This window comes from Myotis brandtii, unplaced genomic scaffold (assembly GCF_000412655.1).
Source record: "Myotis brandtii unplaced genomic scaffold, ASM41265v1 scaffold1084, whole genome shotgun sequence".
Classification (NCBI taxonomy): domain Eukaryota; kingdom Metazoa; phylum Chordata; class Mammalia; order Chiroptera; family Vespertilionidae; genus Myotis; species Myotis brandtii.
In genome coordinates this window covers 939073-955805 of record NW_005353690.1, presented here as the reverse complement: position 1 = coordinate 955805, position 16733 = coordinate 939073, and positions in this window count along the sequence as shown.

Genomic DNA, 16733 nt, shown 5'->3' with positions numbered 1-16733 from the left:
CTTATGTGAAAAAATATATGTATATATCACAAATGAGATAATTTATACTTTATATTTTTCAATGTTCTGCATCCACTTATTAAATAATACACAATATCTTTTGAGTGTTGTTTTCCATATCAGTGTGTATAGAATTACTTCATTTTGCCTAATAGCAGCATAGTATTCTATTATAGATGTACCATAGTTTATTTATTTTGTCCCAGGTTCTTGATATTACAAACAACACTGCTGTACACACCCTTATGTATATACTAGAGGTCTGGTGCAGGGACTTGTGCACTGGTGGGGTCCCTTGGCGTGGCCTGCAGGGATCGGGCCATGGTAGGTGGCTGGGGAGGAGCCCTAGCCCAGGCCGGGTGCTGCCACCACCGCCACTCAGTAGGCTTGCCAGCCATGAGCTTGGCACCTGGCGCCCTTTGGTCAGCTGAGCAGTGCTCTCGCTGTGGGAGCGCACTGACCACCAGGGGGCAGCTCCTGCATTGAGCATCTGCCCCCTGGTGGTCAGTATGTGTCATAGCTACCGGTCAACTGGTCATTTAGGCTTTTATATATATAGATTTTGATGTACCTGTACAAGTACATATACAAGGACAAATTCCTATAGTTGAAATATTTAAGAATTTAAATTTTTGAGAGATTATCAAATTGTCCTTCAAATTTATACTTTCACTAAAAATGAATGAAAATAATTTTTTAAAAATCTTGGTTATTATTGAACTTTGCCAATGTTATAGATGAAAAATTGATTCTAGTCATTAGCACAGTGTACATTGTTAGCATAGGTAGCTAAATATTCATAAAAGAAGAGAGCAAAGAAAGTCAGACATTTATTAAACATAATCAACTGGAGAACATAGGCTTGCTTGCTTCCAGTTGGAAATTATAGCTTCACACTCCCCAGGAAACCATCTGTCTGTCCCCCAAGGTCACTAGGGTAAGGGATAGAACAATAAAGGAGGTAGTATGCACATGCAGAGTAGGAGCCATAATGGCAACCATAGGGGACTGTCAATCTAGCCTGGGAGAAGAATGGATTGGTTACGTAGGGGGTCTACCCATCAGGAGCCCATGAAAGCTTGGGAAGTTAATTGGTAAGTTTAAGGAGTGCCTGGTCCATTCTAAGCCCAAGATAATATAAGCTGAGCCTAACAAAGACAGAGTCTTTTTACCCCGACTTGGTAACACTCCTTAGCCCCATTGGCTCCTGGGTTCTCTTTCCATAGCAACCACACAGGTATAGCAGCCCCCTGGGGTCCAAGAGAGACCACGTGGGCTCCAAAGGACTAAAAAGGCACAGAATCTCTGGACACTGGTCTTTGTTCTGGGCTTGATGAAGGCAAGGCTGGGCTTTTTCCCCCACAGTGGGACAGATGGAAATGGGACACTGGAAACTCAGGGACAGCCTTCTACTTCCACTCAAAATCAATCTTACCATGCCACAGTCTCCTCGTACTTGGGTGCCTGGAATGCTTTCCGGGTGATCCCGTGAAAAAACACCATTTCCACCAGCAAGAACATTTCTTTAATTGTGTGAGATGGAACATCTTTTCACATGCTGATTGGTTCTCCTTCTTTTCATATTGATTTTACAGTTCTTTTAAAAAAATATTTTTATTGATTTCAGAGAGGAAGGGGAAGGGAGAGAGAGACAGAAACATCAGTGATGAGAGAGAATCATTGATCAGCTGCCTCCCACATGCCCCACACTGGGAATCAAGCCCACAACCCAGGCATGTGCCCTGACGGGGAATCGAACCATGACCTCCCGGTTCATAGGTTGATGTTCAATTACTGAGCCATGCTGGCTGGGCTACAGTTCTTTTTTAATCAGGTAAATTAGCATGACTGCTATATATGTTGCAAATAATTTATCCATTTTTGACATTGTAGATATTGTTTATTTTACCATAGAAAATATTCATATTTTTATATAGTTAAATCTATTAACCTTTTCTTGTATAGCTTCTACGTCACTTTCAGTTCAGTGTATAAGTGTGTCATAGTTTACATAAAACCAACATTTATGGAGATTTGTTGTTTTCAATTTTTTAATTATTTTAAACAATACTTGCAGATACATATTTATACTCATTGTTGATTATTTCATTGGTTAAATTGCTAGAAGTGCTATTCTCGAGTCAAGAGGTGTGATCATTTTAATCATTTAATAGGTATTACCAAATCAAGGACATGGGTTTTCACCCCCTTAGCGTCCTCTGATCTCAGCACATCAGTAGAAATACCTCTTTTCTCCCAGTAGAGTTAGACGTTGGAGGTGAAATGGATGAGGAGCAGGAACAGAGGGACCCAGGATAGAGGAGCGTCTTAAGAAGACATTGTTAGGGCCTACATCACAGGTGCAAATTCAAGCTTGCATTTTTATCACTTAGCATATCCTCCTTCTGGCACAGTTGCTGGAAGGCTTTATCTGATGCTCCTGAAGCCCTGGGTGTGGGGTGTACACTAATTAGGACCTTGCCTTATAGTTGGGTTTGTGCACAATGATGATGACTGTGTCAGTCAAGGAGGGACCCTTTTCTCTCCAGTTTCCTGCTACATATGAGCTCATGGCCAGTATAGTTTGCATATCTCCTCTGCAATTTCCTATAACCTTTACAACTAGATTGGAGCAAGGGTCAAAGTCTATGTGCTTGTGGATAATGAATTTGGAATAAATTGGATTTCTCCCTTCTAAATATAAATGAAGGCGAATTTACAAATCCTGGCTGTTGCTGCTAATTCTCCCGAAGGTAATTGCACGCTGCCTTGCATACTTATAGAAGAGCATGAGGCTAGAATTTCATTTTCAGAACTGAAACTGGGTTAGGCACTTTAGTTAAAAGGACAAGGAGGCTGATTTGGCTGATGGTTTCTTTTTATGAACTCCGTGGGATTATATAACCTCACACCTAGGAACTTGTTTTAACTGATCAAGCTTTCACATTCATTTCAAATTTCTGTTTATGCCTCTGCCACCTTCTCAGCAGGACCATGAGCTCCTTGAGAGCAGGCTTGCCGTGCGACCCCCATGGTGCCCTGCTGGGATGGGTTCGGGGGAGACCTTTGTCATCACCACGTGAAGCCACCTGTGATTTCTTCTGGAAGTCTTACAGCTGGTGGCTGCTCAAAGCAGGGAGTTCTGATCTGATCGGACATCGTAGAACCCTCTTCCCAAATAAGCACATTCATTTGACAGGAACTCGCCGCAGGGTGACGTGGCAGAGGCCACGGACTTCACCTACAAAACTGTTGGCTGTTTGTACAAAACCTGGGGTTGGTGGCCCCTCAGCTTAGTCCCCGTGTGCCTTTGGGCAACTCCTCAACTTCCCAGTGACCTGGACAACTCACTATGCGTTTTGTCCCTGGTTTCCTGAGAGATCCTGGCAGGTTCTCAGTCCCACATGGCCGAAGTAGGTGCACCCCAACTCTCCGTCAGGGTTCTGCTCACTCAACAGAGACCTGCCAATCTTGCTGTTGGAGCTGATGTGGGTGTGAATGGACTCTGGCCAAGAGGGCGGGACCGGAAGCTAAGGGAGTGGGGGAGCCAGGGAGAAGGAGGTGTTAGTGATGAGACAGCTGGGAAGGGGAAATGCGTCCTTGGGCATGGACCATGGGGAGACCCCAGGTGGGGGAGACATGGTCTTACCAAAAATAGGACTTGGTGAGGGCCCAAGGCCCCTTCCATACCATGCTTTGTGCTCTCATTGCTGATGGTGGGCCTTTATATCTCTGACCTTCCATGGCACCATGGTCTGGGTTAGGATAAGGGATTTAGGACGTCTCACTCCTAGTTTCTGTTGTCAGAGCTGCCCCAGAATTCCCAAGTCCCTTGGCTGGCCTCAGTTTCCCCAAGATGAGCAGGTGCAAGGATGAAGATCCCAGGTGAGTCAACATCTGTGAAGGGTCAGAGATGACAGATTAAAAATGGGCACTGAGGGGGGAGAAAGCCAGAAAGCACAGAATGAGAGTTGGCGCATGAGAGAAGAGATTAAAGAGGAAAAGGAAAATCACCAGCAGCTTTGGAGTTACCCAGCCGGAGTTTGTGCGCTGGGCAGGGAGAGCTTAAATAATCCAAATTAATTTTTCGTTTAAGGCAGAGCTCAGAGAGCAATCAAACAGGTGACCACCACTGGCGCCAAGTTCCACTGGGAGAGAGACTCCTGATGCTAGAAATAAGCCTGCGTGCTGAGACAGGGCTGTTTGAACCAGCAGCCTGAGGCACTCCCTAGGCACAAGGCAGAGGTTAGAACGTTTCCATCATTCATTCAATACACCTACTGCAAGAGCCTGCTTTAGGGGACGCACTGAGCTGCCGTTGGGCCTGCCTTCGAGTCCCCCACAGTCTATTGTGGGAGATGCACGAAGAGAGGTTGCAGGATCAGTCACCTGATGACAATATCCAATGTCATCCCTTAATGAAGGAAGCAGGGAAAGGTGGATGGGGGTCAGGAGTTAGGAAAGACTTTCTGCAGAATCAGTCACCTTAACGGAACCTGGAAGGACAAGTAGGCATTATCAGGCTGACAAAGAGGGGAGGAAGGGACTCCCAGGCAGCTGGAATAGCAGGAGTGATGATCTGGAGGTAAGAGGGTGCTTGACCTTGCTCTGAGGAAATACCAGTAGTCCTGTAAGCCTCAGCATGGGGTGCACCTGGGGATGTGCCAGGGTGAGCCCTCTGGGCCGGGATGGGCCGGGCTATGCTGAGAAATTTGAGTTATATTTTGAGAGATAATGGGAGCCCCTGGAGGGCTGCAAGCAGGAGAATGACAGGATCAGATGTGTGTTTCTGGAAAACTAACTGCTCCAACAGCGTCATGGGGGTGAATTGTGGGTGAGATTGGAGAAGGCGAGAGCAGGTGGTCATCTAGATAATGGGACTGTGGTCTGAGCTACAGTTCTGGAAGTGAGGATGGAGAAAAGGAGATGGACTTGGGAGTTGCTAAGGGCTGGAACCTGTAGATTTGGTGACTGGATGACTGTTTCATTGCAGCCTGTCAGAGTCAGACCTGGTAACTGGGTGGTGCCGTCCCCGGAGAAGGGAGGAGAGGACTTGGGATGCACAGAGGGACCATGGAGACCTGCAAGGTTTGATATTGGCAGTTTGGAGCCTACACCCTCTCTCTTTTGCTGTTAACACCACCTCCTGAGGCAGGCGCTATCTGGTTCCTGCCAGAGACTTCCTTCTGGGGCTCTACCCACCCTTCTTCTAAGAGGTAGCACCCTTCTAGTGGGGTTAGAGGATGCTAATCCTTGGGAGATGAATGGAGCAGCTGTTTTCAACTGTGTCAGACCCTAGGTTTTTGGCTGCAGGACACTAAGTGGAAGATGGAGGGTGGGGAATGCAGGAGAGAGGGGGAAGCCAAGTGGAGATCCACTCTGGGCTCCCATCATTCTGAGCACCTCTTTTAAAAAGTTTTGAAGGAAAAGACAATTGTAGGTAAATGGATGCCCTAGATCCAAGAGATCTTTGTATCCCAGTAAGGAGGCTAGCTTGAAATGTGTATGTGCACCTTTTGGCAGGGTGTGAGGGGGTTAGGGGAGGGAGGGAGGGACAATCCACCAAGGACCGAGCTGAGGAGCTTACCACAGAGCTAACCAGCAGCCAGAGCAGGAGGGTGTAGGTGGAGTCCGGGTAGGCGAGGTGGGAGAGGAATTCAAAGAGGCTGTGGAGGCTGGGGATGCTCTAACAGGGAGCTGACCAGCGAGTCTGCCCGCAGAAACTGAAACACAGATACGTTTTGTTTGGCTCTCTCATTGTTTTTACAATTTCAGAATAGGTTGCCAGAGTTTCAAAACCAGGAGACTGACTGGATTTCAGACTTCTCTTGAAAAATAAGACAAGGCCTGAGCATAGTTTGGAACTGCCTTGCAGGCAGGGTGTGATTGCCAGGAGCACCAGCCCAGCCCAGCTCGTCTCTCCAGCCTCTTTGCTCACTGATGGCACTGACCCGGGGCTGTGAACATTTAAACTTACAACTTCTGAGTCCCATAGGGCACCTCCCATAAGCCAAGCAGACCAGGGTCCAGGGGCTCATTTCTTTCTTGACTCTAAAGAACAAAATGACTGTTTTCTGTCTCGCTCTCTTCACAAAAGACTTTTGCTTAAACTGAATTCATGCTATGGGAACTGTGTCCTTTCTACCATCCTGCTTGATACCTGGACCATGAATATAGTTGGCTGCTCTGGGTTAGGAAGCCACCCACTAGCCTCTGGACAGTGGACTGTAAATTTGCAAGTGTGACAAAGGTCTCGAGAGTGAAGTATGTTAGAGCTCGTAGTAGAGGTTTGCCCTAGTCAAGAAGGAAAGGGCAGGTGTCTGAGATCTGATGGATGAGAAGGAGTTAACCACTGGAGATGGGAAGAAAGGATGTTGTGGGCAGAGGGCGGAGGACTAGTGGAGAGATGCTAGGCAGGGAAGACATGGATAGATGGTCCAGGAAGCAAGTATATTAGCCCAGCGGGGAGATGCTCTCTTGGAGCAGAATAACGGTAGGGGATGCATTTTAGCAATTTTAGTAAGTGGAGAGCATGGAGGGATGGGTTGGTGATGAGGATGAGGAGAGCACCGTGAAGTGATGCATCCTTAGATTCTGGGTTGATAACTAAACAGGGAGTGGTGGCATTCACTGAGATAAGCCACATGAAAGCAAGTACAAGGAAGGATCACAAGTTCCTCCCTTTTGAGTTTTCAGGGACTTTGAGACACCGCAGAGGAGTTGACAAATGGACATTTGGATACACAGGGCTAGAGCTCAGAGCAGTTTGGACTCTCTAAAAAGAGCTGTCTGTTACCAATCCACTGGTCTGATGGTTGGCAGCATACTGGGCACTTTGCATTCTTAGATCTGGGCAATTACATAATTCATTCACTCACTCATTCATTCATTCAACCGATGTTTCTTAGACACCAGTAACTGTGCAGGTACTCTGCTATGTGCCAACTACATGGTGGTAAACAGACAGATGCTATTCTCCCCTCAAGGAAACAAGCTGTGAATTTTATAGAAAGTGTGGATGTGATTGGGTTCCCCCATCTCTCATTTGCCTCTATCCCCTCTCACTATTGGGGTTATTAAAGGTGGGTTGGGGGTTCTCTATATTTCCCTTCCCTTGGATTGTGGTCAACCCGTTTAGAACAGATTTACTCATGTTTTCACACTTCACAACTACCTGTCGACAAGAGTTTCAAAACTGCCTGCCACTTCTACTTTGATAATGGTCTTAGTATATTGTCTCTAGAGTCTAGACGGAAGCTCTGAATGCTCTGACTTAGGAAACCAGACCTTGAATACCTTCCAGGAGAGCTTATCTCCTGGGTCCTGGATGAAGCATTTTAAATACTGTGAAACTTAGCCTTTTCCAATACTCATAGCCAAAAGAAAGTGAATCAATCATGAACATTGATCTGCTCATCTGTCTCCTCTAGACTTTAAATATCTTGAGGGAGAGACTGTATGATTTAACCTTGTATTTTTGGTTTCTAGCATAGTTCCTGGCAATTAATGATTTCATATAAAAGGTGTAAGAATGAATAAATGAATATGCAACATCTTTTGATAGTTGTCTTGTTATTCTAGTTAATTCTTACTTTATTTAAATTTGTATGTTTTTGCCTCATCTCCTCAACTAAAGTTTGAGTTGCTATAGGTGAGAACTTGGGTCACTCTGAGAAGCTGGACTTACAGCAGGTGATCACTCCATGTTTGTTGTTTGATTGCCTAGAATTAGGAAGAGTTTGGCCCTCTCATCACGATCCTTTGCCTGTAATGACCTCATTTGCCTGTAGTGAGTTTTCTCAAATTTTCCTGGTTTGCAAGAGCAAATCCAAGCCATTTCTTGAATACTTACCAGGTCTAGGCACTGTATTCAAATTTTGGATGGAAGGATTTGGGAGCAGGTAAGCATAGAGCTCTTTCGCCATCACAGAATCAGCACTTTCTGTCTCTTCCTCATGACTTGGGGGCAGGTATGCTTACTATTCTTATCTTACAAAAGGAGAGAACTGCAGCTCAAGGAAGTTAGGCAACTTGCCCAAAGTTAGGATTTGAATCCAGTTGGTTTTGATTAAAAAACCCAGGCTCTGAATCAAAGACTGTATGATTTCTGTAAACACCAGAATCACCTGGGAGCCTGGGACTATTCCTGCCTCCACTGCAGGCTGTGTTGTGATGGAGAGGGCGGGCTGGGGCCCAAGATTCTTTAACAAGTCAGCCCCCAATGGCATTCTGATGCAGGTGGCACTGTGGGCACTGTGCCCTCATCGACATAGGACATAGTTACTCATAGACTTAGACTGACTGTGTCTCATACATGTCACTGCCCTTTGGGGAACAAATGGTATAACATTTTCCTATGTTTCTGGAAACATATAAGCCTGGAACATATAAAAATACGTTGAGGGTACCTCCATAGGGGCTTTGACATGAGCCCCTCCTATACATTGGGAGGTGGTTAAGCACCTGATAGACAAGGGCTCCAATCACCCTGCATCAGCCCAGTAAATGATAGGACCTTTTCCTGTCATATCACCACCTTGGAAATAAAACAAATGAGACGCAGAGAGGGACAGGTAAAGAGAGCACACAGCCACCTCCCGGCAGGGTGGAATGGAGGCTAGAATTCAGGAGGACCATTCAGGATGCAGGGAGTAGAATGAAGCCCTCCCTGGAACTCAGAGAGATAGGAGGAGAGTCAACCAAGTCCTGGTGGAGATCCAGGGTCCCGTCCCAGAGGGAAGATGCCGGGGTTCTTGTCCCAGCATCAAGAAGGGTTCAGGAATCTGGAGAAGGGGCTGTGCGTAGATTTAATAGGAATCCAGAGACTAATAAAGAATCTGGAGACGAAATATAATTTTGAAAGGCATTGGGGGTCAGAGGAGCTTAGCTAAAGGAGCTAAGATCCAAGATCTTAAGTTTAAGGTCTTAGGTTCTCTCCGTCCCAGGACCCCGTGCTTTTTATTAACACAACTTGTCCTGAGGCGAGGCAGAGATATACACTTTAAAGGGTCAGGGTTTGGTACAAAGTCCATTGTCAGAATGGGGGAATTAGCCTCCGCTGTTCAGGTGTTTGGCCAGTAGGAGGCAATAACATGTAGATTAAAATGCCCTTTAGCCCTAACCGGTTTGTCTCAGTGGATAGAGCGTCAGCCTCCGGACTCAAGGGTCCCAGGCTCGATTCTGGTCAAGGGCATGTACCTTGGTTGCGGGCACATCCCTAGTAGGGGGTGTGCAGGAGGCAGGTGATCGATGTTTCTCTCTCATCGATGTTTCTAACTCTCTATCCCTCTCCCCTCCTCTCTGTAAAAAAATCAATAAAATATATTTTTTAAAAAAGATGCCCTTTAACTGTCTGGCAGCAGCAATCAGTTTAATGTATCCTATTCAGTTTTGGGGAAATGCCTTTAGCCAATCCCAACAGGTGACTACATGTGGGACTAAACCCTGTTGAGTCCCCAAGTCTCATCAACCTTTTGATGAAGCTCTTGAAATTATGACATGCTTGGAATTAGTCCCGGGCAGGAGGACACAGTGCCTCCTGAAGGAAGTGCCCAGACACTAACGCTAAACACAGCTGGCCGCATCCTGGCTCATCCACTTACTGCCTGTATCAGCCTTAGGCCAGCTACTCACCTTCCCTACCTCACTTTCCTTATCTATAAAGTGAGAGAACTAATACCTACACTGCGGTGTGTTGCATGGGTTAGAGATAACAGGGACACCTTGTCTGGCACAGAGCTGACCCTGGACAGCAGGTGCCATTAGCTCAGGTCTGAGGTTTGCGAAGGCATGGCTGGGAAAGAAGACGGCATTCAGCTTCGCCCTAATCCTGCACTAAAACTCACTCCTCCATGGGAAGCCCCGGGGAGAGTCCTGGCTCCAACAAGTGGGTATAATTATTTATGGAGAGTCAGGCAACCTCACCAAATTTCTTCCCTACCCCTTGGCCCCGTTCCCTTCTTTTAATAGCTGTTACCTGCAGTATTCTGCAGAGAGGGGCTCGGCGTTTGAAAAGATGAGATAGAGGGATCCAGGAGCCGGGAACTTGGAGGAACATTTTAGCTGATGTGAAAGGTGCAAGACTGAAAATGCTGTAGAGCTTGAAATTGAGTAACTGTTGAGATTTGCTTCAGAGCCTTTGATTTGCTGCTGGCATATTTATAGGAGACCCTGGACTATTAAAGGATGTGCAGGCTGGGCCACCTGCCAAGGAAGCCCTGGCTTGCTTCCTTCTGGAGCTCGCCAAGATTGTGCTGCCCGAGGTTGTAGCCTTGAAGCCAGGGAACATTCGAGGCCCCCACACAGCCCTGAGAAAATAGTGCCGAAAGCAATAGCAATTGACACTTAGAATGACACCAAGATAGGTGCATTATCTTGTTTTATCTTCCCAGCCATCCTGTGAGTTAGGTAATGACGCTAGGGTAGTAATGCATAAGGATTAAGCACAGTAACTCTGAGAAGAGGATTGCCGAAGATTGACTTTTACTCACTGTGTGAACTTGGCAAGTTTTTAACCTTGCTAAGCCTCAGTTTCCTCACCTGAAAAATTTGGGTTAAAAGCATCTATCTCATAAGGCGATTTCTTTGAGATTTTCCAGATAAAGCAAACAGCCAATATAGGGTAGTAATGCATAAGGATTAAGCACAGTAACTCTGAGAAGAGGATTGCCGAAGATTGACTTTTACTCACTGTGTGAACTTGGCAAGTTTTTAACCTTGCTAAGCCTCAGTTTCCTCACCTGAAAAATTTGGGTTAAAAGCATCTATCTCATAAGGCGATTTCTTTGAGATTTTCCAGATAAAGCAAACAGCCAGGTTATACTAACCTCTAGTATAACACTTAGTAAATATTAGGTATTGTTGTGTCCGCTTTGTAGATGCAGGCACTGAGGCCTTGATTGACTAAGTGGTGTGCCCAAAGTCACATGGGTAGGAAGCGGAGAGGACAGAACTCAAGTTCAAGTGTGTTTGACTACTATGCTTTTGTTGTTAATCACTGGGTGCCCTGCCCAAGCTGAAAAATTCCTCAGGATGTTTTGTTTAATTTGAACGATATGAAGGGCCTGGGTTCTGGTCTCACCTTGTCCTTTGAGAGGTGAGAGCCTCCGGCTGAGAAGGGTGGAGTTGAGAGGGGGCTGGGCATCCAGGCCACACCGGGACAGAGGCTGTGGGACCTGTGTTTCCAGGCAATGCTGGGCAGTGTCTGACTCTGGGCTTTGTGGGTAAGCTGCCCAGAGGGGCCACAGCTACAGTGTGTGCCCTTCACGTTGACTTGCTCCATAGCTGTCATCTCAGGAGAGCGTGCCAGGAAGGGTTGGGTTTCCTGTGTCACTTGATGGAAATTCGGTCGGTCCCGTTTCAGGGTGAGGCAGGCTGGGAGGATCGCTTTCTCCCTGTCTGACTTTCTCTCTCAGCTCTCACTCTTACTCTCTCTCTCAAAATTCCCAGGAGAGGAACAAGTGGTCAGTAGCCTGGAGGCCTCGATGCTGTGTTCTTGGAGCTGTGGACCTTAATCAGAACCGTGTTTATCAAACTGTCTGGGATAAAGAAATAGGTTTTTGGACAATTTCATGCAGAATGATATTTTCTTTATATACATGATCTGTTATGTGTAATGTATTTTTGGGAAAATGAAATAAAAACTATATAACACAGTCACTTTTTAAGTTATTAGAAGAAACACATTAAGTTATTTTGCCAGATCGCTGTCAAAGTTTCACAATGTTTACTCTCGATTTCTACTCGCCTTACTGTAGACCAGTAACATGGGATTCGCAACTCATTCCCGATACGCACTCTCAGTAGCCCTGGCTTAGATGACCTGGGGTGGGACTGTGGGCCCCTCAGTGTGAGGGTGTCAGCGTCCCCTTCACAGATGGCAGGCCTGTCCCACAGCGAGCAGTTTCAGTGGTGGGCATGGCCCTTTCAGCACTGTCACTGTAAGTGATGCTGCCCAGCGTGATTCGAAGGGTCCGTGTGAGAGCTGCCTCTGTCCCCTGCAGAATGCGGCCCACGCTGCCATGGCAGCTCCCACGTGGTTCTGCGGCAGCACCACGTGGAAAGGAGGACCCAGACCTGAGGCTGATAGTCACTGGGAAGCTCCCGTCAATAACTGACTCGGGGTTTAGGCTCTGGGAGGAGGACTCAGCATCGGCTTCTTATCTTCGTCTCTGACTGGCATGTCGGCGGGTTGTTTGGGGAGGGGAGCAGAGGAAAGCCATGGGCCCACTCCATGCAAGCCAGCCTGTCGTGGTCCTGAGAAGCGTGATAGCATATCAGATTGTCTACCCCTTAACCTTGTCAGCCTGCCTTCCAGCTCGGAAGTGCCAGCAGTTGACAAGAGGAGGGGAGGATGATGGGAAATTCCTCTCCTGGCAACAGGGACTCTGTTAGGGGTCCCTGAGGGAGGGAGGGGGACTTTGATCGAGTCATATCTCCCAGCACCTTGAATCAAACATGCTTCAGAACAGGTCCCCGCCTGCACCTGCCCGAGCTACATCGGCCCATGCACACTGTTACCTCCGAGTAGCCTGATTTCTGCAAACCCTGGTGCAAGGAGAGAGACCCTGGTGCTGAGGATGGCCCTCTCTAGGGGTCACACAGGCCCCTGCCACTCTGCCTGCAACCCCTCTTTTCCTCTTTTGTTGCAAACCCCAGGTCCCCTTTGCACAGCCTTTCCCCCATCAGAAAAGTTTCTTCAGCTCTCAGTGTATTTATAGCCTAACTGGTGAGTGACAGGTCCTAACTCAATTAGTCAACCGCAGCGATGACTCACTCCTGAGATGCAGGTAGGGCCATTCAGGGCCCTGTCATTACTGTTTGGATTCCCAAATGCCTGAAGCTCTCAGGAACAAAAGACACAGCTCCCACCCAGAGCCAGAGTCTGTAAGTCAAGGGTGGGATGTGATCATGTCGGCTGAGTTCCAGCCAGGGCTGAAGGCAAGTGGGGGCAGGGCTGGGGGCGGGGGGGGGTGCTGTTACCAGCCCCCATATAACCCTGCCCAGAATGTCTTTCCTCTTTCCACCTTTATCCCCAACAGCATCCCTTAGCACTTCCCCCCTGAAACCCAGAAATACCAAGGAGCGGGCAGGTGGGGTGGAAGGTCCTGAGTGGCGATGCTACAGAAAGGGGCGCTTGGCCTTTCACGGTACTTAAAGCTGAGAAAGTCAAGGCTTCGGCTCTGATGCAGCCATTCCAATTGGGGTCCCCTGGGATGTGCCAGCCGGCTCAATTTGCAAGCCGTATTTATTTCCAAAATGGTAAAACCTAGTAGTTCAGAGCAGGGCTCTGTGGCCATTCAGACTTGGACTCAAACCTCTCTCGGCCATGATAACTCTTTTCCAGGGGTTCCACGCCCCTCTGGGTCCCTCCACTCGTCCACCCCCGCAGGCCTGTGGTGCTGGCAGGTCAGCAAATATCGCCGAGTCATCTTTGTCGTGTAGACAGGGGAGAAGAGCTTCTCTCACCCTCTCAGCATCTTCTGAAAGCACAGTCACTGAAGTACATGCAGGCAAGGGTGAGCCATCAGAGAAACCTCCTCAGAAGCCATCCCAAGTGTGCAAATGCCCGGGAGGGAGCTGGAGCTGCCGGAGCAGCCGGAGCGCCACTGCGGCTCCACAGATACCGTCTGAGGGTGATTGGGGGGTGCTTTGTGGGGGGAGCCATGCAACAGAAATGCTCAGGATGATGATGGAGCCCGTGGGAATGGCAGGCCTCTCCACCTACCCACGGCTTCCAGCCTCAACACAAAACCCGAAGCCCACTTCCCTGTGCTTCCTTATCCACGTGGGCTCACCTCTGTGTGCTCTTGGAAAACATTGTTTACTTGGGGGGTGGGAGGTGGATTTGGGGGGAGGAGTGGAGGCCAGTTGACTCCATTTCAAGGGGCCCAGACCCACCTTCTCCTTTCTTTGTCCAGCAGAAAGGATGTGCCCACCATTTCTCTTCTGGCCCTTTTTTCTCCCCTCTTCCTGAGCCTGACCTGGAGGGGTCATGGCCAGGAAGTGGCCACTCCTGTTGGGACCTGTGTACACGGCCACATGGGCTTTGGGCACATTCTGGGGTCTTTGCTGGCCCAGGAGACCCAAAGGTCCAGAAAACACATGAGAGCTTCACAGAGGGAAACGGTGGCTTCTGAGAAAGTTGGATAAGACATAGCAGCAGCAGCCAGGGTGGAGGGTCCCGGCGAAGGGGGTGGGATGGTGGAAACTGAAGGAAGCCCCCCCAGCCCCCCACACTGTCCCTCTCCTCCTCCCCTGCTCTCCTCCTCTCTGCCTGCATTCACATTTGTGCTGCATGTGGGCCTGGGTGGGGTAGTCCTTGGTACCCACATCTCAGGGGAGGCCCCTCAGGACAGGCCCACAGGCGAGGACCCTGCTGTCCTCTGGGTTAAGGGTTTCATAGGCTCTTTCTTCCCCTGAAGGGCATGGGCAGGGGCACTTGGCTGGGAATTCTATAGGACAACATTCTCCACCCCGTTATTTAGTGTCTTTACAGAGAACAGGAGTTATTGTTCCATCTGTACCACAGGAAAGTGAGTAGCCAGCGAGCCCAATGACACCTCCTTTTACCTCCCTGTTGAGGAAAAGTTGGCAAGTATAGCAAAGCCCAAATAAGAAACCAAACCTCTTCTGCCATTGCAACACTTAGGAATAACTACGGTTAGCATTTTCATGCAAATTATTTCACTATTTTTCCCTCTGAAACAAAACATTTTTAGCAAAAACAGATTATCAGACAGTAACATCACCTCTTCTTGCACTTCACAATATCCATAAACATTTCCCAGCACCAGTAGATAGTTTCCTACAGTGTCTTTTTTATGTTTGCAATGAATTTCATCACATGGTTATAGCACTATTTATTTAATAACAGCAAACATTTATAAAATGCTTCCTATGGGCTATGCTTTGCACACACCATCTAATATATTCCTCACCGCAGATCTATAAGGTAAGTACTATTCCTACCCACCTTTCATAAATAAGACAGGTTTGGAGGCAGCCTTTTGCCCAAGGCCGCAGGGAGAGAGCAGAGGAGCTGGAGTTTGAACCCCACTCCAGGCTTTCTGGGTCCTGCATCCGCCAGCCCCCGTGCTGCGCTGCTCCCGGAGCTAAAGCGACCATTGCTGGCACTTAGATGATTTCCAGCTTTTAAATATTACTGACAGAGCTGTGAAGAACGTCTTTAGAGCTCAATGTTTTGCGCGTGGCATCGTTATTTTCCAGGATAAATTTCTAGGCAGCGAGGTTAAAGCGAACACACGTTTTTATGGGGTTAGGAGACGTGTCTGGGGGCGGGAGCAGGCAGCAGCCAGGCGGAGCTGACCCAGATGCGTGGGGGACACCTGTTCTGCACCCTCCTCCCTCCCCTCCCACCTTCTCTTCCTGCTCAGCCGGAAAGGTTACATGGCGTTGGCTTCCCAGCAGCGAGCCTGAGAGTGACCGTTCCCAGCACTCGTAGAGAAACACTGAGAATTCTCCTTTTACCATCCGCTGCCACATTGCGAGGTGGGGAAAATGGCATTCTTTTTATTTACAAACGAATTGCTAATACGGCCAAATTAATTTTAAATTTAATAGGCCATCTGCGTTTCTTCCTGTTGATCTCCTGTCCGTGTCCTTTGAGAGGAGCATGGTTTTCACGTCCAGGAATTCTTGGCATCTGTGCGTGCGTGTTCCCATCGCTTCCAGCAGTGAGTGGCGGCTGGCTGGCTGGACGGGCAGCGTCGCTTGAGTCTCCCCTGACGGGTCTCTCAGAGGAAACAGATGGTAGCTTTCCCCTCCGCCTCACTGACCTGGTGGGACTTCCGTGAACTGAAGCCCCGTTTTTATTGACTCTGGAATACAGCCGTGCTGGGCGGCTCTGTGCTGCAGCTCTGGCTCAGACATTATACTTAGAAATGGTGGATGCCGAGCTGTCCACATGATCCTGCGTTCCTAGGAATAATGATACCAGCTAGCTTGTCTCCAGCATCTGCCGAACGCACAGTGTTTGTCCTCACCACAGTCAGGCAGGGCCCCGCCAGGGCTCAGGGGACAAAGGGCAGCAGAGTTGAAGGGAGGGTCACTCTTGCTTTCCTGTGAGGGCAGCAGGGAATGCAGCGTGTTCGGTACCCTCAGGGGACCCCACAGGGAGATGGTCCCTGGCCAGGAGGGCAAGTCTTCCAGAATGTACCATCAGCAAAAGCTATGACAAGGGACAGCTCGTCATTACCCAGTTCTCTGAGGTGTGAGGAGGAGGAAATCATCAAGGAGAAAACCTTGTAGCATGAGGCCCAGCAGCGCCATATGGACAGTCCCCGAGTATCTGGTCCAGGTCTGTAGGCTGGGAGCTATGAGACGGTCAGTTTGGTTATCCGTGTTAATACCACCCCAACAGAACCCACAGGCTGGGGGAGCCTGGGGACATTCGGTTTACATCCCAACTGCTGTCACATGAGGACATGAATCATCGTTATGGCCGTTTCAGCACCGAGGAATCATTTCCCGTTGAGGTTGAGTCAGAACATCTTAGGTTCATATTCTACTACGAGCTTTCACATACATTAACCCAGGGCTCCGCCAATGTGGTCCTGGGACCAGCAGCAGCAGCACCCCACCTGGGGATGGGATGGAAACGCAAACTCTTGGCCTCTAGTCCAAGCCTTTTAAGTAAAATAGACCCACAGCAGGGCCCTGCAACCTGCATTTTAATAAACCTCCATGTGGTTCTGAGGAACGTCACATTTGAG